The sequence below is a fragment of the Corvus moneduloides genome, chromosome 8, assembly GCF_009650955.1.
Source record: "Corvus moneduloides isolate bCorMon1 chromosome 8, bCorMon1.pri, whole genome shotgun sequence".
Lineage (NCBI taxonomy): Eukaryota > Metazoa > Chordata > Aves > Passeriformes > Corvidae > Corvus > Corvus moneduloides.
The window spans coordinates 27,485,973-27,512,033 of record NC_045483.1 but is presented as its reverse complement, the minus strand read 5'-3'; the positions used below and the strand labels follow the sequence as shown (position 1 = coordinate 27,512,033).

At 38.5% G+C, this 26,061-nt stretch overlaps 1 protein-coding gene across 11 annotated transcripts in view; it reads left to right on the top strand.

Moving 5' to 3' along the window:
• Positions 1-26,061, top strand: part of LDB3 (LIM domain binding 3) — a 111,497-nt gene that overhangs the window by 367 nt on the left and 85,069 nt on the right. The gene's annotated exons all lie outside the window — the stretch shown is intronic.

Below are 26,061 nucleotides of genomic sequence, written 5' to 3'. Positions count from 1 at the left end.
CTGGCCTAGCAGAATTGAGGATCTTTGCACCTAGGTGTGAATAAAGACAATATAATGTGAACTTGAAATGTACCAGTTTGAAGTACAACCTGGCATTGATAAAGCCTCAGGAAGACAGTTCTGGTTAGTATGTTTTTATGAATGATGATAGTGTCTCTTTTAAGTAAGCCTCCAGTTCTGTTTTGTACACTGTTGTCCCTTTTTCTGCTGATAGGGGCCTCACTGGTGCTGTTTGGGGGAAGGAGTAGAACAACTCTGAATGGGAATACAGAATTATATTTCTAGAAAGTAAACATGTAAATACGCGAAGTCAGGTGTTAAAACTGAACAAAGACAGGGATGTGTCCCCTCTTGTGATGGGGTAAATAAATTAGATAAAAATTAGGCATGTCAAGCAGAAGACTCAATAGTACATAAAATACTGTCTTAAATTATGCAGAAGCCTTCCATTTGCAGCTGACAAACAGCATGTGATTTAATAATTAATTACCTGGTGTAGCTGTCAATTACAGCCATATACTTCCTAGATGCCTTTTTTTTTATCTTCCCCTTGAAGTGTTATTTTAAGGTGTTGCAGTTCAGTACTCCTATTATCTGAATTAGCTCAGTTATTTAAATATTTTTTAACATTGTCTGGTTTCAGGAAATTTGTGTTTCCCTTACCTACTTCTCTGTTGTAAGATAGTTCTGTGTAATTTCTGGTAGCTCCTTTCTCTTTTTTTCTTGTTTCTGACATTTCCAGATCTTCTCCAGAATGTTCAGATCTTTCTAGAGAGGTCTTGGTTCCTCTACAAATCACCTGCAGAGGACTTTGCAGTACAGTGACAAGAGAGGTTACTTACATAACAGTATGTAAGAGAAATACCAGAATGATTTAATCAGACAAACAAGTAGAATGCAAAAAAAAGGTGTGCTCCACTGCAAAAATAATAATTAAAAAAAAAAGCCACCTACACTGCTTTTAGAACTATGTTGGTTTTTTGGTAGTGAAAAAATACAGTCTGTTAAGTTGTGGGTACAAAATTTATATCTCTGCAACAAATGTGATTCAAAGTCAGTTGGTGAGCTGCTGAAGTCTTAGCTATGCTATTTCATATTCATCCTGTGAAACTGTATCATCTGATCTCCCTTGTTCTTATGCACATTATTCCTTTCTTGGAAGACAGAGCCACATTTACCTTGATACTAAGGCCTATGATGAGGAGATGTACTTTTCATAACTCCTTTTGTAGAAGCAGCATAGTAATTGCAAACAAGGCTGTTCTGGCAGTGTTATTTAAAGCAAACAAGTAAAAGACAACCTAATATACCCCCTGCCCACAAAAATAAACTCTCTTCGTAAACTCAGATTAATCTTGCTCCTGTAAATAGTGTTGGTATTTCTTTTCTCATCCCACCCAAGCTAAGTACAGAGAGGTGCCATTATATTTTTGTAGGCATTTGCATGACACTTTGCAGCCTGCACTGTATGGTGTTGATTATTTTCTTCTAAGTCATTCAGTCATACCTAGAGTCTGTCAGTCATGGGCCAGTGCTGTGGCACTTGCACTGTATACGAGACAATCAGTAACGAAAAGCCAGTTGTTTCCCAAAGAGCTCATTGTCTCAGATTGTAATCTCTGAAAGTGTAAGCACTGTGCCCAAAGGCTGCATGATTCTCATAGGGCTTTGGAGAGCATAGAAGGAGCAGAAGCGAAACTGCAGCAGCTGAATTCCCAGAGGTGTGGAGGAATTAGCTCTTCACACAGTTGACTGCATTTTCAGCCCTAGCAGTGTCAGAAAGCCCTGTTAAATGTCTTGAACTCCTTCCCAGCAAGGCCCAGTTTTTAGCTGGGACTACTGCTTTGGCATGGGATTGGATTTTAGAGCCTGTCTTATGAGGGTAGAAGCAGACATACAGGAATTAACATAGTCTCTTTCAGAGGGAGCTGGGATAGTTATGCCTGATGGTTGTGATGTTTTTAATTGGAACATAGTTTAATACATGACTTTTGATTATAATCTGGTTTTTTTCTTTCGCATCTATCACATAAATGTATCTCTAAACAGATCAGATATTCCTGTTAATCAGAAATTTGCAGTCATAAGTGAGTTGACCTATGAATTCAGCCATAACTGCAGTCTTAGTGTGGTGGGAAAAGGGAAGCTGTACTTACATTTTTAAGATATTCCTGGTGGGGAGGAGAGGAGAGAAGATAACTGTGAGGAAGATCTCTCTCTTGGAAAGGGTGCACAGCTCTGAATGTTGCTAGCAGATGCTGTACACCTATTTATGGACTGGTTTTGATCCACAGCTGCCCTGAGATGAGATTAGACTTTCTATGTGCAAGATGAGTCCTAAACCCCAAATACTTGAACTTAAAGAGTATTATAATTGCTTTTAATACCAGATGTGCCATGGCCCTTTTGGCTACATGTGCACAATGTCCCTCTAAGCCTGCAGTCAGGGTTTGCATGCAGACATTTTCATTGTGCTCTGACTGCCCCCAATTAATTAGACTGTTTGTGGGTGGGCCACAGAGAACAGAAAGATTCCTCCTTTTTCATGAGGGCTCTGTGCTCTTCTGTCATGATGCAAGAGAATTGCCTCTAAGCTCCTGAGAAAGATGATGGAAAGAGTCTAACACACCAGGGTTGTTCATCCCATCTACAGTATTAGACCAACATGTTTCCAAGGACCCTTCTGAAAGAGGACACCAGTATTGTGCCATTATGAAGTTAGTCCACACATAGACATAAAGTGGGGACCTCTTGACCTGCACTCTGTCAGCCGGCCCTATACAATTCCCACCCATCTTGCACTTTACCTGGAGAGCGGGGGAGAAATCCTGAAGGTCTTTGAAACCTGCTGACAAAAGTACGATTCAGGATTGTGGGATTGCTAATGCTTTTAACACAGTGGACTAGGAAAGGAATTGCCCAGAGCTGTTTGGCACAACAAATCTTCAAAATGGTGTCTGAGACACTGTATTTTTTTCCATTTAGGTAGGCCCAGGTAATCAGCTCACTGCTGAATAGTCAACAGCATAATGCACAGGAGTCACAGTCAGTCAGCTGGGTGACAGGTGAAGATGTGTTCCCCTGAAATGGATTGTTCTACTTATCTGTTCTTTATCTAAAAATAAATGCCTGACTAACATAGGGGGTGGGAAGAAGAAAAGAGGAAACAAAAACAAGTAGGGAAGAGTTAAGGTCACTCTGCAGCTTTCACACTCCTTTAACAATAGCATTGGGAAATCATCTGTAAACTATTTTTCCAGTTCCCACCCTGTGGACAATCCTACCCACTAGAAAAATTCTGTCATGAGTTGTCAAATTCTGTCATGAGATGTCATGAGCAGGTAGCAGAGGTTGGAAAACAGTATTGACAGACTTAGTAAAGCTGAACGTCTGTCAGCCCTGCTGAAATGAATGAGGCTTGCGGGTCGTTGGCAGTGCTAAACGCTGTCACCAGTGGCGTGATCATATACGTAAATCTGCTCTTTCCAAATTGACATGGGCAGCAAAGCTGTTTATTTCCTCCTCCTGCTTGAACTGTCTGGAAGCAAGCAGAATTCATTAATTTTATAAACCTAATCCTCGGTAAGAAGGCTTTTGGACATAGTTAATTATCTAAGTGCTCAGTTGCCATGTTACCTAAGATGGTACAGTTGTGCATGGTTGGATGCAATAACCATGTTCTGAACGTCTTCATATGTTTTTGAATCTTTATTTCTGAACACTAAACTGTTCTAGTGAGTCAGGCTGGCTTGCAGGTGATGCAATGAAGGTATGAAGGGACTATCATCATCTAGGTAGTGGAAATGGAAATATTCCCTAAATCACTGTGGTAACTCACAAATGGTATATTCATTCTGCAGTTATCCATACGGTTTTGTATTTCCTGATAGAGAGGTTTTTCAGCTGCTTGGATTCCAAATCAAAAGGGAGCCTGAAACAGGAGATAGTGTTTAAACAAAACAAAAACATTAAAGAACTACTTTTCTTTATTTGATTAAGTGATGAAAAGGTTGAAATCTGATGATGATGTAAGTGCAGGGAGGGAAAACAGCAAACACTGCTATAAAAAGAATTTAATTAGCTGATCTGTATACTCACTCTGCTACAAGCAGCCTGAAACAGCTTTTTGAGTATGGAGGAAAACCCTGGTCTAGCATTTTGCTGTCTGTTTCTGCAGGAGCAGGAAGGTTTTTTCTCACAGTTGTTAGGATCTTTGCTTTTATCAGCATCTCTTCCTGATTGCTTCCTGTCCCTCCTCCACTCCCTAGCATACGTATGCCAACCTCTGGCTGTCACTGCCTTTGCTTTAGAGGAGCCATGTGAGAGTATTCATTTCCTGTGGGCTATTGCATATCGGTGCCTTACAACAGACCACTGAGGAGTGAAGGCAGTCTGTCTTCACCTTTTTTCTTCTGTTCACGAATGCAGGAAAACCTCAGATGATCTGGGTCAGGCTCTGTGCATTCTGCAGCTGTCCTTTGAATGGCTGTGTGGGGCTGTGCATAAATCATAATCAGAAAAATGCAGTTTACCTGTATTGAACTGAATCAATTCAGCAAATTCTCTTGAAGTGCTGATCCCACATCATCTGTTAAGCATCCACCTTTGGTGAATCAGACTGCTGAGTAGCTGTCCTACAGCTGCAACAGCAGCTTTGAGAGGGTTTTTAAATCTCCAAATAAGAAGTCCTTCACGATATCAAAAGCTATAGATTAGTATTTATAATAGTTGGTATTGTACAAAACTAACAGATAAATCTGGTGTCCTCTAGAAGTCTAGGAGTCTTCCTCTTCAACTCTTACTCAGTAGAGATGTTTCCTTTTTCCTTTAAAGCTCAAATGACAGATTCAACTTCTCAGAAGGGAGTGAACCATTTAGTATAGCGACTGTCTTATGCCTAGATAAACCATAGTAATTTCTTATGCCTGAGCAGTTTCACATTCCTCCAGTCTTCTTACAGTTTAACTCAAAATAGTTCCTTGTGAGAGGAAAATTAAATACTTGCAGGCCAGCTTTTCAGAACACTCTGAAACTTCACTATCTATTTTTTTGATAAAACAACTATTCTGTGGGCCTCAGCATTTCTTTGGGATAATCTATTTAATTTGTTGGTTACTTCTTGAGTAACAGTCACCTCCTCTGAAGTTACAGCATTCTGAATTTTATTACCTGCAATTATTTGTTGTATATGCAAATCTGTCAGTGTCATAGGAGAGTGCTACTTATTTGAGCTGGTATGTTTGCTTTCAAACTAATTTGCAAGCCAGTTCTGGTATGTTTACAGCTACATTGGAAATGATTGTGTTTCTGTGAGCCTGAGCCCTACAAGTAACTCCTCAACCTCCTGATTTGGTATTGTTTATTTGAGATGTTCCAGTAGACAGCATCTGTACTATAAATGGCAGCTCAGTGTACAGGGCATCTGTATGATAAGGTTCCATGTCTCATCAAACACAAGTGTCATGTCAGACAAGGAGAGGGGGAGCATATTCTGTAGTTGCATTCCATTTAAATAATACTTGTTGGACCAGAGAAATGAGTTCTGGCACCTGCAGATCAAAAAATCCCAGGATACTGGGAAGGCAGTTCAAGTCCCTGCTCTGAATAAAACAGAACAGAGTTTTAAATATGGCTGTGCAGGTGCTCTAAGAGGTAAGGCATTAGTTATTCTGAGGTAGACAACATTTCCTGTCTTGACGAAAAATACTGTATCAGGTCTGAGGAGTAATCCCAGTGGATGTTTCACCAGAGCCGCTAACACTTTAAGAGAAGGTTTGATTTCAGCAAATACCTAATTTTGTTATCCAAGGCAGTTCCAGCACAAGGTGAGTTTTCCCTTCTGTGTAGACAGTCATGATAGAAGTAAGAAGCTTGCGTTTTCTTTCCTTGCAGAAAATATTCTGAAAAATCCATGAAGTTTGTTGTTGTAACTTTAAACTCAAGGGTGTTTTTGTTGAACAGTGCTTTTCTTACCATTTTATTTAAACTGTAGCATGATAACATAATGTGATTTGAATGCATGTATTGTACTTGGCAAAATAACTTTCAGGAAGAACGTGTAGCTAGCTGCAGCTCTTGGTCAAATGATTTCTCCTTTAAATCAGGTATGTACTTGGAACATAAAGGCAGCCCCTCCTATCTGTTTGTGTGATTGAAGTAATCACTAAATACTAAGCCCGCTGCTGAAGGTCAGGGGTATATAAGGAGTATATGTGCTCTGCACAGAAACTGTGTGCAGAGAAATCACCTATTTCAAGCTGTGTTCTTCAATTCTATCTGTTCTGAATTTCAGGAGAAACATAACACCCTGTTAGAATATAGGCCAGATAAATGTGAGTAATGGCCTGTAATAGCTGAAGTTCTGGTTTAAATGGTGTTACATCATCAAACCCGCTGCTCTGACTGTTCTGACACAAAATACATAACCCATGAACTTGAAGCCCTTTCTTATTTCACCTCCTAAGTGCTTTTTAATTTGGAGTGTGATTGTAGCTGAATCATCAATACTTCTGTGGCATTATCTGTGAAAAGAGCTCAGTGTGTGAAATAACTGGGCTGAATAACATCTGTGCAATTGCCAGCTCAGTTATAAAGTGACTTTGCAGCTTTCTTTCCTGTGAAAGAAAGGGAAATGCAACTCTTCCCTTGAACAGGAGGTATATAGTGTTAGCTGTGAGAAGCTTCATGAAAAACTCAAGACTGGTGAAAAACTGAGTTCACAAGCGGAAGTAACAGTAGCTCTTGTGGTTTTATCGGGGAGGGAGAAAAGGGTTTCTTACCCTAAGGAAACAGATCCACAACTCAAATGAGTTCTATTCCTTTTTTGCTTGTTTAAGCATTTAACAATGTGCCCTGGCAACTGGATAATGTGGTCTGACACATTGTTCAGTCTTTGACTTAGAGTTTACTTATATGAGAATATAATTGATGTAGTATTTCAGGAAGTCCTCAGATTTACATAATTATTATTAAAGTTAATAATTTTGCAGATCCTTTAGAATGAGTCAACATCAGGAGGTAACCATTAAATATGATTTTAAAGTTGCTGAACTGTTAGTGTTTTATAATTAAAATGCCCAGTAGGATTTTTTTCAGGTAAAACTTCTTATTAGTGTCTGATGTCTGAACTCTGTAAATGACTGTCTTAATAACACAGCAGATATCTCTGTCATTATCTCCATTCTGAATACATTATTGCAAAATGTTCTCCAGCCAGTGAAACACAAAGAGAAATTAGCTCTACAAATATGCTATCATTAACTTTCTATACTAGCAACAGCAGTTCCCATCTTGTTGTCTAATTAGTAGCATAAAGTATATGCTATTGTCTATCAAAAATGTGGATATTTAAAAACCAAATAACACCAACCTTGAGTAGCAATGTGGAAGTATGAAAATGGTGTACAAAATGCAATAGTCTTCATTATAATCTAGCTTTCACAGTGGCCTGGAGCTAGCTGAGAAGACAATCTCATGTAGCCAGTTTGTGTGTAATCAGAAGTTTCTGCACATGGGTACCTGAGGTGCCACCATTTTAATGCATAATATAGCATTAAGTAGTGTCCAGTGTAATATGAGATAATACTCTCTACTGAGTTTTGTTGCAAGATTAGCCAAATGATCAATGTGCAGGTAAATTATTAGTCTCCATTGAAAGATCTTGAGAAGGGGTGAGGAAGGAGGGAAATTCCTGCTGAACATGGTAAAAATCAATTTCAACTGCAAGTTTTGAGGAAATAAATGAATTTAAAACATTATCTGATAATGCCAACAGTAGTGTGCTAGTAGAAATGAATAATGCTAATTGAAAAGGAATGATTTCTATATACAGCATGTTAAATGACTGTTTCTTCCATACTAGTGTAATTAAAGCCTTAATAAAAAGGTTACCTGAGAACAAAATACCATAATAGGCTTTTTGTTACAATTGTCTAAATTCCTAAATACTAATTTGATAAAAGCATGATATGATATTTAATAAATGGAATTCATAAAGAATTTCATTTTTTCTGGTACAGAGTGAGGACAAGGATCTCAATAAATGTGCTGTTCAGGTACATTGTGTTGCCCCGTAATTCACATTACATAGTTAAAAGCAAACAGATATCACCTGTCAAAATGTGTTGCATAGATGATGATTTTAAAAAAAGTATTTTATTTAGCTACTATCATAAGCTCAGGTGCTAAAAGAAATAGAAGCTTGATCATATGAAGCTGGCCCTGAAGGTCAGCCTTACTGTTGGGTGTCCTTTGGGAACAGTTCTAAAATCTTCCATTTTTCAGATCCGTGAAGAGTATAGTATTTCCCCCAAATGTAAAGCTATTTATGTGTTGTTCTAAGAGATTTTCAGGAGAAAGAGCACACAATAAATAGAGAGAAGAAAGTACCTGGAAATTAGGTACCCTGAAAAAATTCATTTTCAGCTTACAAATGGCTCCAGATAACATCTTGAATGGGCTTCATACAAGGCGACTCCTCTCTTTGGTAGTGGTGGTTAGTTGCCATTTTCCCAAAAAGTCAATGAGATCTTGCTCTTCTTTTAGGAAGACTAAATGGGCCAAATGTCTTAAAGGCATGCAAATCCCCCGATGAGGGTAGAGTTACTTTCTGCACCTCCCACGTGCGTAGCTGGTGTTGTGATCATTTATGCCACAGGTGTTCAGTGCCTGGACATGGTGCATAAATAGGTTTTAACCTTTCTCCAAAATCCTTCCAAATACACTTGATTTGTAGCAATGGCAGCTGAGGATTAGGAGGAAAACAGCCTTTCACATGCTCTCACTATATTCCCACCTTTGCCTTGCTCAGAGTCCAAATTCCAGCCTCTGGGCTGTTTTGGCCCCATGCCTCTCTTTCTCAGCCATACCTAATACAGACATAAACCCTTATTCTTATTAAACGTAACAGGCTTAAGGGCACATGCTTACTTTTAGCAATTTATGGGTTCTCAGTTTAAAACCAGCATCAGTGATAATTAGTCTTTGTGGCATGAATAAAAATACTTGCAATGCATTGTAGTACTTATTACACCCTATGGTTAGGGTGCCATGCACACTCTTGAGAAGCCTCTGTGGGACTCTCATGCTATATTTAAAGTGTCCAGTAACTTAGGAAGCTATTTTGAATTGGAACCAATGCTACGTTTACCTCAAGCTTCTGGAATGGGACATCTTATCCAAAACTCCAAAAATACTACATGTAACCCCAGATTCTGGTACATAGTGCCAAATCAGAATGCCCTTGTATTAGGGTGAATTTGGGCTGCCTTTCCTTGATCCTGGGGGTCACTGGGACCATGCTGTTCTATTTGAGAATGTCAGCATTCTCTCCTTACCTAATCATAGCTGGTTCAAAAATGACTAAGGGCAGTTGCTACTATGGCAGGTGTTAAAAAAAGGAATAGTCGAAGCAAAAGGGTCTTTTTAATCAGCATTGGCTAAAGTTAAGTATTGTAAGAAATAAATGGATAGTATTTCTGCTAATTTTTTTTTTTGCAAGAGTTGTAAAACACAAGTGCCCTCCTAACCTACTCTCAAAATTCCTTTACTGTCTAAAAGATTCTTATCTCACTGTTTTGCTTAAATTATCTAACAAATTATTCAAGATGAAATCCTTCTGTCAACTGTATGGGGTGGGGTGGATGAGGATCTCTGTATTACGTGTGTGCTTTGCTTTCTTTATGACAAGAAGTGGTCAGCAGTCTGTAAGCATCATCAGTTGTGTGGACAGCAACAAACCACATCTACCTGAACCATAGTCTCTTCTCTGTTTAATTGACTGCTTGGTACTGCTGCTTTTCAGGGCAACACTTCTAAAATTGAGGCATGTGCTGGCTTGCCATATAGTTCTCAGTAGTTCTGGATGAATGCACAGAGTTGTGGGTATCAGACTGTTGGCACCTGATGGAAAGGGTGAACAGATTATTGAGGTGCCAAAATTGTTTGGCTGTTTGACCCCTGAGGAATAGCAAAGTTTTCCTCTCTTTTGAGGGAGGCTTTATGCCACCCTTGAGAACTGTGTGCCTCAGCTGTAGCAGCCGGCTGCAAGGACAAGTACCAATGGCTCTTGGCATTCATCCTCACTCCAGGTGAGATTGTTCTCTGCTGTCTCCTCCTTCCATATGCCTGGAATGCTTATGTGGCCTCCTTCCCCTTCCTCCTTTCCTTTCTTTATTCCCACATTCTGCCTCACCAGAATGTGCTATCCTCTCTTTGCTCCCAGCTTTTGATGCTGTTCAGATTAAGTGCGGTTAGAGTGGAGGAGCAAAGAGATGAAGACTGTATTTGGAAAATGAAAGTTTTAGACCCTCCAAAAGGTGTTATAATGTCCTACAGAGCCATGAAGGGAAAGAGAAAGAATGTGCAGGAAGGAGGTGGATAAGTACAGTACCTCATGGAAGTTCATGACTGCTCTGTGTGAAGCTGGGGGCTTTCCTGTTTCTCTGATTACATGTGTTGCTGTATTAAATAAGTCTTCTCTAGCCTCTGTTGAGGGACCCAAGCTGCAATTAATACCAATATAACTTCTGTGTTGACAATAGAGTATATCCCATTGAGAATTCCTTGAAGAGACTTTCCTCCTTTTACAACCACACATCCTATGGTCCACGAAAGGATGGATTTATCCTGCTCAGCAGCAATTCCCTTCTCCTACATATCTGTGCTTAAGTTTCTGCAGTGCAGTGGTTCCTCACTCTGCAAAATGTCATCTTAGATTGTAATCTCCAACTTTTTCTCTGAAGAAAATACGTTGAGCATAGATAGTAAAACACATTATTCTTCTTTAAAAAAATATATATAAAAAATACAAGCAGATAGTGATTGAGAGCATTTCCATGAATTCCCCATGCCAAAACATGGGGATTAAGTGGTGATGAAGGGAAACAAAATGGAATTTACTTCTTGAAGGTCTAGATAATTTGTGAATTAATTCAGTTTTAATTTCATATCAGTTTTGTCTAGACCAAATTCTTTCCTAGGAAGAATGAGAAGTCTAAAGATTGATCATTTACATGAACAGGGTTACTCTCTGGAAGAATATGAAGTGGTTTTGGTTTTTTTTTCAGTGTATGTGACTTGTCATGGAGGTTATCCCAGCTTGTGGGAACATTCCTGGCCAAAAAATAGCGATCATCCCTTCCACAATATTGAACACATATTTGCAGTGTGATTGACAAGATGAGGAGGTGGTATATAATTGCTTTGCATGTCAAAGGACTGGCAGTGTATGAAACCAAAACTAGAACTTAGCTGCTTTATTTATCCCTTGAACAGATGCAGTACCAGCAGCTGCAGTAAGATCTTTTTTACATTCCACCCACGATTCCCTGGAGTTCATGTGTCCTAAAGACAACCTGGAAAGGAGGCAGGACACTCTCTTGTACAGTATTATATTTTATAAGTACAGTGTGAGATTCTGATCCTTCTCTTAGGGAAAGAATTCCAAGCTGGATCTGAGTTTCATGCCATTTGATGATATGGGTAGATGTCTTTATCTCTTGCCACTCTTGAGTATTTAGCTCAAATACTTAATTTGGTCTCTACATTTTGTTTTATTAAAACTCTGTATAGACTAGAAAGCAGAATGAAGAAGTAGTTTTATTATAATTTAACACTTATTTGTCTTATTAACTGGAGCTTTAATTAGTTTTATCTGAGGGAAGCATCCCTAAAAGGACTGGTAAACAATATTACTTCTTTTGTCTCCATTAAGTCTTGATCCTTCTCCAATGGTTTTGCAGAGATTGGATTGGGTTCCAATATTAAATGCATCTTCATGCTTAGGAGGCCAGGGAAGAGCTCTCACCATACAGTTGATTGTTAAGCCTCTATGGTCAATGTGTAAATAAAGGGTTTAGGTAGGAATAAACTTTCCTTGTTGGAGTTTAATTTTAGAACAGTGAATGTTCTGGCCTGGATGCCACAAGTCTTTAGTTTCAGTCTTCCCATAAAGCATCTCGGCTGCTGTCTGAGTAGAGACTATTTGTGCCATACATCCACACCAGTGTGCTACTACTCTTGGATACACTAACGCTGTAAAGAGAGATGTTTAGAAAATACTCTCTAAAATATTATCTTTTCCCACTGCAGACAACCCAATTTTGCAATAGCAAAATAGGGTTCAGGAACTATTGAGAAAAGCCCCCAAACTGCCAACGTTTTTTGGAAAATAAACGGTACATGCCATCTTTTGAAGCTGTTCGTATCTTCTCACCATTTCAGCAATGACAATAATGGGATACTCAGTAAAAATTCATTTTCTCAGCATGTCACGAGAGAAGCTTTTTGCTGGCTAAATTCTAACACCTTAAAAGAGATTATGATGACCCTCTTTTAAGAGTGAAGTTGAAACATCTAATTGTTTCTTAGTATTTATTTGAATATTTTCATGTATTTATTGAGTAAAGTCATAATAATTAAAATCTCCAAATCCCTAGGTTTATCTGTTAACAACAACAACAACAAAAATCAAATAAAAGCATGTTTTTATAGAAAGATATCAAATCCTGAGAACAGATGAAAAAGGCAGCGATTTGCAATGCCCTTAGTACATTTTTAATTGAGCTCATTTTTGGTTGGAACACAGGAGGTTTTCTCCCTATTTTCCCTAGTGGGATGCAAATGGCCTAAAGAAAAACCTCTCCTTTTTTTTTTTAATACCTGTGACTGACAGATATTCCTGATTACACATATATATAAAACAATATATATATATATCTTTTCTCTATCATTTGTCACACCATTACTTACTTTTTGCCCAGTTTATCTTGCTTTGATACCAGAATAAGTAAAATCCTGGCTGTTCCGATGGTATCGTTTTACTTCTTGTGCAGCTTCATTCCAAGGACAAATAGCCATTGGTTGGCTCTGCCTCTTGACACTTTCCTCCTTTCCTCTGGTGACTTGTATCACTTTGTAGTGTGAGTAGGTTGCGCCATGACAGTCCTCAATTCAATTAGATAATGTAATGGAGAGAGTTTAACGTGGCCTCATGTTCAAGGAGAGCTGCCTAGAAGTTGCACTTAAAAATTGATAATACGAATTTTAACATCCTCTTAACTTTGAAATACATGTTTCACTTTCTGTGATCCTGGATATTGTCTTGAATTGTTGTTTTCCTTTCCGTTCTTAACCTCTGACACCTCCATAATCTGTTTTCTATGGTCTATTTTCATTGCAAAGACCAGTGAGAGAGACTAGGACAGGACTTTATTTTTTGATTAAAATATAAATATATATGGACAATATAAAAATTGTCCATTTTGTGAGATGAGAAGACCATGTTACATGATACCCTTTCTGTTAGCTTCACTCCTACCCACTGTTCTCCATAGTCTCAGCATATATATAATGATTTATATCCTCTAAGTGGAAACCAAAGGAACTACAAGACTGAACAAACTGTGCAAATACTAGGAATGTAAGCATATATCCCAAGATAGTGAGGTTGTTAGCAACCATTGTATGTACTAATGGATATCTAAGCTGCATGTGGAAATGCCTGGTAATTTTTGGTATCACCATCTCTCACTATCAAAGCATTGGGCAATATTCTGCTAGGACTGGGATGGTATTTTGAGATTTAAGTTTGGATTAAATAATGTCAAGAGAAATGCCAGTGTGACAGAAGAGAGAGCACTGTAAGCCTACATACTGGCATGGGACCATAAGGAAGAAGTTTGAAATCTTGCCTGGCAATTGTCCTTCTATAACAATCCTTTTATTCTAGTGAACACAAGATTAATCAATTGTAATTTAAACAAGGAAGTTGGAGAATAAATAGTCCTGCTTCCACTTCAGTGCTTGCTCACAGTGTTTACACTGATGTTTAGAACAGATCTGATTCATTTTGTGTTGCTCTGTATGTTATTTTAAATACATTGTGGTGCTGGTAGTTGCAGGCATGTTCCCCCAGAGGGCTAAAAAAAACCTCACAGCCAACTAAAAAACCCCCAAAAAGTAAGTTGTCAATAGAGTGAGAAATTATTGGACCTTTAAAGAACCAAAGCTATTCAACTCATAAAAGTTTTGGTAGAATATAATTAAAGAATTCTTCTGGATTTGTATACTTGAGACTGAACAGTAAGTTGCTGTGACATGCCCAATTCCCAATGTCAAATCTCCTCTTCCCCCTCTCTCCTAGTTTTATCAAAGTATGAAAGTCTTGACTGAGTGAGATGCTATTGTTGGCAAGCCTTTGATGGACACTCCTGGAATTTCATTGCAGGAGCCATGAGTTCTGTTTTATCTGAAATCTCACTGGCTCTTGATGACAGACAAACTCTGTTTTTAGTGTTGCACTGAAGGTCAGGCAAATGACTGGTTTCCAAATAGAGTAACTGAAGATACTGGAACAGATTTATTCCTGGTATAATTCCACTAGTTCTATGAAGTTACAGGGGAATATACTTGTCAAGAGAGCCTTATGAGTTGAAGGATAATACTGCTGTTCTCAATCACTTGTATATAAAAAGAGCTCGGAAAACATCCTATTTAACATAATGTTAAAATTATTTTGTAAAGAAATTCTACACTCACTAAGAGAAGGGTAATATTTTTAGCTGGAATAAACTAATATAACTCCATTAAGGAGGCTGACCACTGTAGAATGTAATTTTTTTCTAATATCTGGGAATCTGGCTCTGGCTTTTTTAATTATGGGTGACGTTGAGGTTTTCTGGCTGTGTAAATATTTTAGGACTAATCTAGGAAATGTATATGCTGCCTAGGCTGCTTTCCTAGTGGCATTTGGGATTATTCCATTATTTTTCACAGATCTTTAATTCTAGCTACAATTTTGGCACACCTCAAGTCCATAAACTATCAAACAGACTGGTTAGATATTTCACCTAATTTTTGCAAGTTATCTGTGACCTTAATTCATACAGAAAGCAAAAACGGATTTTGCAGATGGATCAAGAAAATGAAAGCCAAATACTATACCATTTTTGGGGTATTAGTAAAGGAATAATCAATGTCTTTGTAGAATGACATTGCAAAGGCCAAATCTGCTAGGTACTGTGAACAAATTTTTGTAGGAAAAACTTTGCAGAGATCACAACCACACTGACATTTTCACATTGATTGTGGAAAGCAGAGGAGCAAATGTCAGCTTGTGGATGCAAGAAGTGTGTGTATGCTGGCAGAGAGGTTTAGCTGTGGCTAATGAGGAGGGGCTTTCCATCTCCTGCTTTGTGGGAGTGAATTGGTCAGTCTAAGCTGGGGACATAAAGCCACAGATGCAGAGAGATCCTTTGATTGGTAAAAGCTGTCCCTTCTATGCCACTTCATGCCTGAAGGGCTAAAGGTACGTTAATTACCAACATCCTGTGATATTGGGAATTGGTGCAAAAATTCAAGTTTCAAGTTTTTATAAAGACGGCATTGACAAGAATGGGAAAGAAATGTAAACTATGTTTTCTATTTTGTAAAACAGATGCAAGTGTAATTTTTACAGTTCTTTGGCAGAAATGTCTCTTAAAGCCCAAAGAGCATGTTTTAGTACTTTGGTCTGACTTTCCCCAAGAGGTTACACTTCAGTGAGCTTTTCCTTGGAGGTGTCAAAATGTTTCTTTAATGACAGATACCCTGACCATCATGAAGAACTGTTGCTGTGATGAGGCAGGATTTCTTCAAATTGAGTTAGCTTTGACTCTAATGCTATACCCTGAAGGCTCCACTTTTCCAAACCATTCGCAACACATGCGTTTATAAATCCATCAAACAGCCCTGCACTCTTTCGATACCCTATGTTTTAATGTCAAAGCAAGTCTATGTTCTACTTGTGGCACCTGCTGTGGCACATACTTCAGCTACTTCAGGGGAGTACTAAGCATACCACCATACTTAAAGTCCTGTCAACACAGCTGTGATAAAGACCCTTTGGAAAATTAGTAACTCCACCCTAAAATAATCATTTATCGTAACTCATAAGGGAGAATTAATTGGCATTTAGTACATGTAATAATACAGATGAGTGCCCTTCATGAACAGGGCCATGTATAAAAGAAAAGCATAGGCCACCTAGAGGAGTACTTTTTAACAAGGCAAAACAATTTCTGTGACGAATAAAGTCCACTTCTAAAAAATACTTAAGACAGTCAATATATTGGTAAGTGCTGTTGTACTAAATACTCATAAGTCAAGCTGCAGCAACATCAATCTGTATTACTAAATATTGAAAATACTATCATAGTTTAAGTTACAAGCTTATATTAAAAATAAACTTTTTCCATTATCAATGCCAACCTTGTTTAGAAGATGGATTAACAAAATGGTATATCGTAATGTTGCTGTCCACTGTGGAAATACGTGCACTATGCACTGATAAATACTGTGTCTATTCAGAAACATACAAATCCATCAGGCTCTTTGGCATATTAGCATATTATGACTGGATTTGACGGTGTGCACTGTCGACACATGGATGATGTTTCCCAGTTGATCTGTTTATTACAGAAAGTTAGAAAGGGAATGAAAGGTTTTTAAGGGGGAAAAAAAGTTATTTTCTTAGTATTGATTCACGTTTACCTCAGAAGATTCTGTATCAGCCTTTCTTCCCAGTGAGATAAGTGTACAACTCTGAAATCCAGTCTCTCCTACATCCATTATATGGGTTTTTTTTTAGTGGCTCTCTATGCTCCATAGGTTTGTCATGACAAGGAGTTGCTTAATTGAACTACAGACAAATGTAGATAGATCCTTTTGATCCTGTGGATCGTTCTTCTGACTTTCTGCCACTAACATGGGCTAGTTGTCTGCATTCTGTCAACACAGGCAACTTCAAACTTTAATTTCTGTGATTTAAGCTTATATGTCATTCAAAAGTTGCAAAGATGGTGTGCTTTGAGTGACTGCACTGGAGCAGAAGACGACTCTGGTACGAAGAGGAAGGTGTGTTACACATTGACTTTACAGAATGGCAAGTTATACGTGACTGTCTTTTGTGAAGTGTTTGCTCTGGCCCTAGCCATAGTCATTAGAGAGGGTTCCCAGATGGAAGGGTGAGAAGGACTTACAAGTTCTTCTTTTGAGACAAAAAGCAGGAAGGTTGCTTTTTTGGAACAGGAGCACCAGGCTGCCTGCCATCCTTAATTTTACTTCCATAGTCATAAAACCAACATGAACATAAAACTATAGAGGGAGTAGAAGAGCTTTTAGAACTTTATTGTAAATTAAAGTTATATTTTCCAAATGTGATTTGAGACAAAATCATTGCTATCTTGCCTGAGGTGGAAATGAACGCTGTGATTTACCATTGCCAGGCAGTTATGAAGGCATTCGTAGTGCAAAGCAATTAACAGAGAAACTGAAATCTTGCATTTGCGCTGAAGAGAATAAATTTGTGCAAAGTAATGGGGAGTTGGGACCATAATGCTTTTGCTCTGCTGAAGCTTTATTTCTAATGCATTGACAGGCCAGAAAAAGTTCTCTGGTTCTGCAAAGCAAATGGGCTGGGGTCACAGGAAGAATGTGCACAATGGAATTAATTTCCTGCATGAGACTCCTTGACTCACTAACTTTCACAGCAGCTTGATTCACACCTGACTTGGGGAAGGTACTTGTAATGATGGTGTTTCAAAAGCTGCTAATCTTAGAGCAGTTCTCTTCTTTGTCCTTCCTTCTTTGGAAGGATTTAACCACTTTTGATATTCACACTTTCAGTTCTCCATTCTGCTTTTTTTGGGGGTTTTTTTTTTGGGTTTTTTTCCTGAAAGTTGATTATCAATGTACCCACAGATATAAGCACAAGACTTTGTAATTACACACTGATATACCATAAACAGCACACGACTTCTTATCAATTTTTACATAAGATGGGCATGACTTTGTGTCATATCTGAGTTGCAGCCAGCAAAAGCTTAGCTTGACAGCCTGGTGCTTTTTTTTCCTCTGGATGATTGCACTGCACATTCTTAAAGGGTCATGCATGATAAAAAAGGCTAAGGGGCCTTTAAAGAGACTTGACCAACACCTCATTGTCTGTGGAGCTTTTACTGCTGCACTATCACTACAAATCTGTTCACAGAGGCTGCAACAGATGCTAGAACCTAGACTGCAGGACAAAGTAGCATAGAGCTTGAAATCCATGCTTTCATATCAATTCTGTTTGTCTGTGATATTCACACAGAGCAGCACATGAGATGATTTTTAGATGTTTTGAAGGGTAGAATGTCTTGTTCTTCTCTGACATAGCCAGAAACTTGTAAAATAAGTTTTCTATTTTTCTTATGTCTCAGCTTCTCTTTTTTTTTCCTATTTGTATTTTTATTAGGAACTCATTTAAATGCCTGGATGATTCATTTATACCAGTCTCCTGTGTCATTTCCCCAAAATCTTGTTTGATGTTTTGTTTGTCACTGTGAAACATGCTGATTCTTTATCTTTCATACGTGTATTACCCTGAGGTACAGAGCCAGGGAAAATCTGGGCCCCATTATGCTTGGCACTCGAAATTTATGGAAGAGCCTCTGGTTCCTCACTGTTTAAAACCAGAGAATTTCCTCCAATTGCTGGTGTGTCCCATATCAAAGAAGACCACTAGATGAATCTAGGCTTGCTTTTATGTTTTCACTGAGTGGTTGATGTATATAGCTTTGATATCAGCTACTGTTTATGCTTCATATTTTCCTCTGCAGCCTTGTGAGTCTCTCCAATTTGATAAAATTTTGCAGGTAAAATGCTATTTCTAGTAGTGAATGTTCAGTCATGAACACCATGACATTCTTCATGAAATTAGTTCAGTCTTAATTCAATGTAAGAGAGAATAGGAGTCTTTTTCTAGTTCTTACTTTGGATAGCTGTTGAAGAATAATGTCATGCAATAGTTGCTTTCTAGATATAGAATAGGAGGTTAATGTAACTGTGTGAAATAGGAATTCTTTTTACTTCTTGAATGTATATTGGACTGGATATGACCCAGAAGATTGACTGGTATGATCAGGAATTAAGGAGTTCTTTTCTGAGGATTTTATATAGGAGATAAAGTGTAAGCAGAAGGTAGAAGGTGAATTCCTTTCAGTCCCGAAAATTACACAAAAATGCAGGGGGAAGGCCATTCAGAAGAAAATGCGTGTCACCAGCTGAGAGAACCAGACGGACATAATATGTGGTACTCTTTAAAATAGGTCTACTAAAAGTTTGGGAGCATCTTTGGATTTTATTAGGCAGTTTCATATAAAATGCATATGTTGCTCCTGTATCATTTACGTATGCGATCTTACGGTTTCTTCAAGGGCTGTACAATTCTATAAATAGAAGACCCATCCTAGGATAAAGAGAGCTTACTCATACGGCTCCATTTGGCACTTTTGTCTGCCCCAGGAATCTCCCCAGCTGTCCAATAACCGTCCAAGCATTCCTAATTTTCGTTTATTTCCGCTTCCTGGTATCTGAAGTAAAAGCCTCCTTTTTGTTAAATAGGTGCATATTCACTTGGAGAAATGTTTTCTGCTGCCATTGCAGTTGTTACAGCGTTGATGTTGCTCACATCAAAGTTCCAGCACTGACTTTTTCTCTGCAAAGATGATTAATGAAACTAAGCAAGACTACTGAACAAGATGTTGTGAGAGGAGGAATGATATAACAAAAAAGGAAACAGATGAAAAATTAAACTAGAGAGGGTGGCCGAGATCGAACTCTGACAACATATTAAAACTCAAAAACGCCTACAAACTTTGTTTCCACGTGGGTGTACAGCTCTGAAAAAATATCACTGTAACTGCCTGGAACAGAGAACTTTCATAATTCCACCAGTAGTAATTTTGGCTGAATATGAGATTTTCTTGCTGGTATTAGGGAATACATCAATCTTCTTTACAGACATTTTTTCTTTTTGCAGTCTAAAATGTCACTTTGATTTAGTCATTCAGATGTTTGCTTGATGGCAAAATACAGTGGTGAAGCTCATCATCCTGTAGTTTAACTAAGTGCTCATCTGAGAGCAAAGTGAAGGGTTAACTTTTTTCTATGTTCCTTTCATTCCTCATATGTATCAGGCAAGTTATGGTTTCATTAGCAGCAGGAATCCCTGTTAAAGTAACTGTCATATTTTCTCATCTGTACAATTCAGTGTTCAGCAGTTCATTTGGTGCCAGATAAAGGGAAAAAGACAAACTGCACACAGAAAGGCAGACCACCTTAGACCTTCTGAAATTCTTTCTTGGTCAAATGACAACTTTCCTGCTGCCTCTTCCAAACCAATTATTTTGACATGCCCCATTGCAGAAGTCAGTGTCTAATGCAGCCAAGGAAAACACTGTTAAGGCAAATTCTGAACTTGATCGCATTTCTTCCATGGATTTAAATAGATGTACTGTGAACATTTATTCCTGAATAAAATACACAACCAGATTATCATAATTAGCGTATTTACTCTGGAACAGGAGAGGAGAATTCCTAATTTGGACAAGCAGAGTTTAGAAACTCATTGTGACTAGGTATGTAGCTCATTACATCCTCTGCTTGCAGTGCAGAGAAAAATGCCTGCACTTATTATTAAAGAAATTAAAGATAAAAGTACAACTTTGAAATGGAAGTGGGGCACCCCGCAGAATAATTCTGTTACTTCTGTGTAAGTTCCACAGCCTGATGATCCTTAAGGAGCTGTGCTCTGAATTGAGGATGAATGAGTATCTTGAACTAAGAATCAGAACCATATTCTTCTCTATAAAGCCTAGTTAGGCATCCCAAGCAGGCTAATGATGATTTTAACACAATTGATGCACCTAACTTCTGCTACCTAAGAATATTTATTAGATACGAATGGTTAACCCATTTTGGAATACCCACACTTAGTTCCTAAAGCATTGATTGTGCTACCAAACTGGTAGAAATATTTGATATTTCCAAGTATAGGTAATCACCTGAAAGAAATAGGAATGTACAGAGGAGTGAGATTTGGGGGAGCAGCTGTAGTCAGCATCTTCAAGGCCCTTCTTGAAACACTCCACTTAAACATGCATTCTCTGGAAGAAAAATATTGCCCTGTCTTGTTGTTGCTTACACCAGTAAGTGGTGAACACCAAATCTAGATGAGATAAAACAGGAAAGAAGCAGAATACCCAAAAAAGAATTGGCAGAAATGTTGGTCCCCAAGTTAACAGGTAAAAGTATCACTGACCAGCATTATCAGTACCACAGGCAGATCTGCAGGCTGGTTTTTGCAGGGGCCTTTTGGTTTGGCAAAAAGTGTCCATTCACAATTAATGGGTGCCCACTTTGCTCCCTGTAATTAAAACAATGGATGTTTTCTATTGGAGCCTCTGGAATGTAGCACAAAATAAAATTGAAGAATGTATTAAGATGGAGTATATGTCACCATTCCCAGTGGGACTGAAAGCTTTCTAACCCTCACCTGTTAATCAGCAGGGCGAGCAGAAGGGGAAAGGCTGTCCATAGCAGGATGCCAGCTGGAGAGGAAACTGATCGGGCTTCTCTTCCTGTCTTAATACCTTCTTTCAAGTGCCACTTACGATCATAGGCTTTGCATGTTGGAATCCCCCTCCACACACACCTGTGCTGGGTAACTCCTTGAGGAATTCAAAACATGTCAGCACAAACAAGGCTGCAGAAAATACAAATAAAAACCCAGTACCTTATCCAAAGATAATTGAGGCTGCTTGAGCTATGCGTTGTGCTGAATCAGGAACTGTGAGATGACAGGCTCCTGCCTTTCCCCAGAGTGAAAATTCCCCAAGAAAAGCTTTTCTTCTAGTTGTTGAGAATTTTTGAATCGAGTTTCAGTCTGAAACTTGGGTATAAAAATAGAAGACACGGTGCAATGGAGTTGAGTGGCATTGTTTGGGTCTTCCAATTCAAGATCACTTCAGATGAAGAGCCATTCACCATAGGTAAATATTAACTAGCTGAAGTCTTTAATTTCTTAAAGCTCTTCTTTAATAACCTTCTTCTAAATCTTCTTACAGCTTCTGAAATTTATGGAGCATCCTGTTTAAACCTTATTTCAGTACACACTTCTTGATTTTCTTAACTTAGCAGTGCTTCCAGTTGTACTTTTCAGGATGTGTTGGCTCATAAACAATAATGGTGTTTACTGAAGACTTCAGTTAAATTTTCATAACGATTTCTTTGTTTTTTGTTTAATGTTTTGTAAAAGATGTTTACTTCCAATACTCCCTAGAAAAGGGTGCAGGCTGGGAACGGGAGCTGATGAAGCAGTAATCTATGGAGAAAGAAGACCCTCAGTCTAGGTTACCTTTGTGTATGGCACAGCCAGCTGATCTGACTTCTTTTTGACCAGAAATTAAACAAACATTGGTAGTTGAACCAAAAATTAGTGTATCTTTCTCAAGAAATGATACTTCTTCCAGCTTGGTAGTTTGACTTGTTTTTAAAAGTTTGAGTCTTAGATAGCCTTTAACTACAGACAGTACCAGTATGTTACAACAATTCATTTCTATTATTTTATTTTGTCTGTAAACAGGAAGGCTTTCTAAACTCATATAAAAAATTTTTATTGAAGAGTGGAAAACACTCTACTGTGTGCAAAAAACCCACAGAAAATCACATTTTGAAAACTTGTCAGCTTGATAGTGCTCTGTGCACTGAAGCCACTGAAAAATGTGTGGGAAGATACTGCGTTTATGCAAGGCATATAAAGCTAATAGATGTAAATTCACCTAGAGGGATGATTTTACCTTCTAAAACCATCTATGCCACTGGTTTGTTCTTTATCAAATAAAATTGTATGTATGTGTGTGTTGTTATACTACGCAAACATTCAGTGGGAAATCTTTGAAGATTGCTGTAGCCAATACTTTAATGGGTTAAAATGCCCAAAACCAGCATTGGTGTCATCGTACTATCAATAAAGGTCAATCCTTGTCCTCAGCAATAGCCACATTCCTCCTCAGAGATGCTTTTCTTTTTGAAAATTAAGAAAAACAAGATCCTTCCTTTTTAGAAGTTCAAGTTGTGTTACTTTAACGTAACAATCTTCAACATAACAAGATTTCCCTTTTAGATTTGAGATTATATCAATATGTTCAGATTACTTCCTGTTAAATAAATGTGGTTCCTGTGGCTTCCCAAGGGAAGTGGCTTCTCTGTGTTCAAATGAACACAGCTAGGAAAATAAAATTTAAGTCATTACATTTGAACACATAAAAGAAACATCCTCAATCTCTGCAACTTCCTAGCTTCCTGAAAAATCCAGAAGTTTACGTACCTGTTAAATGTGTTAAAATTTTATTTTACTTGCTACATCTTTAAATTTCCAGGGATCCTGCTGGGATGCCTGGCGGGATGTCATGTTATGCACTAAACGTGAAGAAGAAATTGGCATTGCACTTTCTCAGGGGAACTTTGCTTCTATTCTGTTTTATTCACTTTGATCTTAAAAAGAATTCTTCCCTCTCTGAAGTTTGAAGCCTGTGCTTTTGTTTATTCTCTCACAGAGCTTGCATGAATGCTCCAGGTACAAGACAGTTATTCCTGTGGATAAAGAAAGTGTTTAAGGAGGCATTGATGCTATATGCTGGCAGCTTAGTGCTGGGTCCTCCACTTGGAACAGATTCACATTGGGCACCATGGCCTCCTAAAACCTTAGATACGAAAGTAAGGGCTTGATACCAAGTGCAGTTCCTGCAACTTTAGTTCTGATTCAGTACCTCTGTCACTGTGGACGTGTGTTACATTTCATCTTCCTTCATCCAGCTGCCAGCTGGTGTGTGCTACCCTCTTGTTCTACCCTCTGTAGGTGAAGCATGGAGCTCAGTACTAAATACTTTTGGTCTAGAGAGAGGAGTGCTGTTTGCTGTGTCAAACTGGCTGCTCATATTTTAGTGAGCAGAGGAAGAATGACTCCCCTGGTATTCTGGTGGCCAGAAACAAAGAGAATTCAAACAAATGCATTCAAAGAACAATGAAATGTAAGCTTGCATCCATTTAGTAATTTACAAATGTGCAGGAGCAGAAGAGTCACTTACACATCAATCATATCTGTGCTGGAACCTCAGGACTTGCTCAAAGTCAAAGCTACTTTAAGTTGCTTAATATCAGAAGTGGCTGCAGGCACTAACTGCCAAACTAAACCTCTCAGTATTGTCTCAAATGCCCTCTTAGTCAGGCCTTATTTTTGCTGGACCAATCAAAAGCCTTTCAAAGTTATAAAGCATCACAATCTTAGTTACATACAGTGAGATACATTAAGCAAAATGAACTTGAAAAAAAGAAAATCTTACCATAGTGGCCAATAGCGAAAGACATAAACCCCTCAGTTTATTGCTAATGGTTGTAGGGGGAGACAAGACAAATTGTGTTTCTGTGAGCAGGTTAAAAAGCTGCACAGAATGTAGAATTCAAGAAGCTGATAGCTGTGAAAACGTAGGAGGCAATATTGATGACTGAGATCTGTCTGCTTGAAACACAAAGAAACATCCCACCTTACATAACTGCCTTAAAATGAATTCAAATTTGAAAAGGAGAACCAGGGAAGAGGCTGAGGAACCTTTGAAGAAACTTGGCAGTTCTGATGCTGCAGGCACTTGGAAGCTGTGTGTATATTTGCTGCAGGGGGTTGTCCTGTGGAAGCTGACAGATCAGCTCACACGTAGGGGCTGCCAGAATACTAAGGATCAGTACCTCAGTTATAGTCTTGGTTTTGATTTGCATTCAGGTTGTTAAAGTCCTTGATACCAAGTAAGAACTCAGTCACTTGTTTCTTAAAACCTGTTGTAACAAAACAATCAACATTTGTCATTACATGACTCACCTCTTTGCTTCCATTTAATTTCTGTGAGATATGCAGCACACGCTACCTTGGCAGTGTGTGATGCTAACTGAGAACAGATTGAAGAGATCTAACAGCTATATTTGGATAAAGATGGGGAGAAGAGATATTACTATTAGTCGTACCATACACCTCATAAAGAGCTGCATAACCTTGTAGTTATGCCAACACATCCTATTAAATGCCACGTCCTCTCTTTTACTGTCGTCTGTATAGTTGGTGTAACACAGAGTACTCATGCTTCTAATGAGCTAATCTGCAAAGTCCACAATATATCTTTTTTTTTTTTTTTTTTAAGAAAGGGTTGAAAATGTTTCCATCAGACAGCATGGAGGTGGGGCAGGGAATGAAATGATCTTCCAAACAGGAGCAGGTGTAGTCACACTGCCTCTCAGAACATCCCCCAAAGCCTTGCCTAGGGCAATTCCCTAAGCATTGCCTATGTGCTTCCTTTCATTTCACTGCTGAAAGTCTTTTACATTTGGCTTATTTTCATCACCTGAGTCTAGTTAGCTTGGCAGGAAGGGCTATCTGTCTGTCTTCTTTCTTGGAGAGACTATATGTTGTGTATGAAAAGCAGCCTTGTGAATGATGTTAAGTGTAAGGGAAATTTTTGATGTTAATCAAGGTGGCATCATTCCAGCCTGGTTTAGCACTTCTGAGACTGAGGTAAGCTGGAGAGCTTGAGTGCCCCTAGCCCTTCTGCTGTTGGAGTACAGATTTCGGCACAGGGTGTCCTGAGTTGTAAGTGCTTAACTGTTCATCCCACAAAATCTCTGTGCTGCTGTGGCATTGTGATTCCTGGTACCCAAGAGAGGTAGATTAGAGCTATTTTGGGTGTTCTCACACATATTGTAATCTCTCTTCCTTGCTACAGATGAAGCGGAGCCTGAGAGGCCACTTCAAAGTGTCTTTGCAGCTTGCCAGCTCAGCTCTGTTTAGTATAACTGGAATCTCTTCAAGGTGTCAGTGGCATATTTTGCACATGCCATGAGTGTTCATTTAAGGCAGGTCTTGGTGTCTTAATAAAAACAATAAGCGAAAAACCAAACCAAAGCAACAAAAGGAACACTGCAGAAAGGATAAAAAAACCCATTAAAACCCAATAGTGAATTGAAAACAATGAGACATATTGTTCAGGCAAATGATAGCTGCAAAATGGAAATTTATTTAGGTTTGGTTAGTGATACATGCAAGGACTTTAGTTTCGGGTTTCCTACAGTCTTGTCTTTGCATTTAATTGGTCTTGCTCAGCTTTCCTGTCTGACATAGAAAGGTATAAAAGCCATAGGATGCTTGCTCTATGGTAT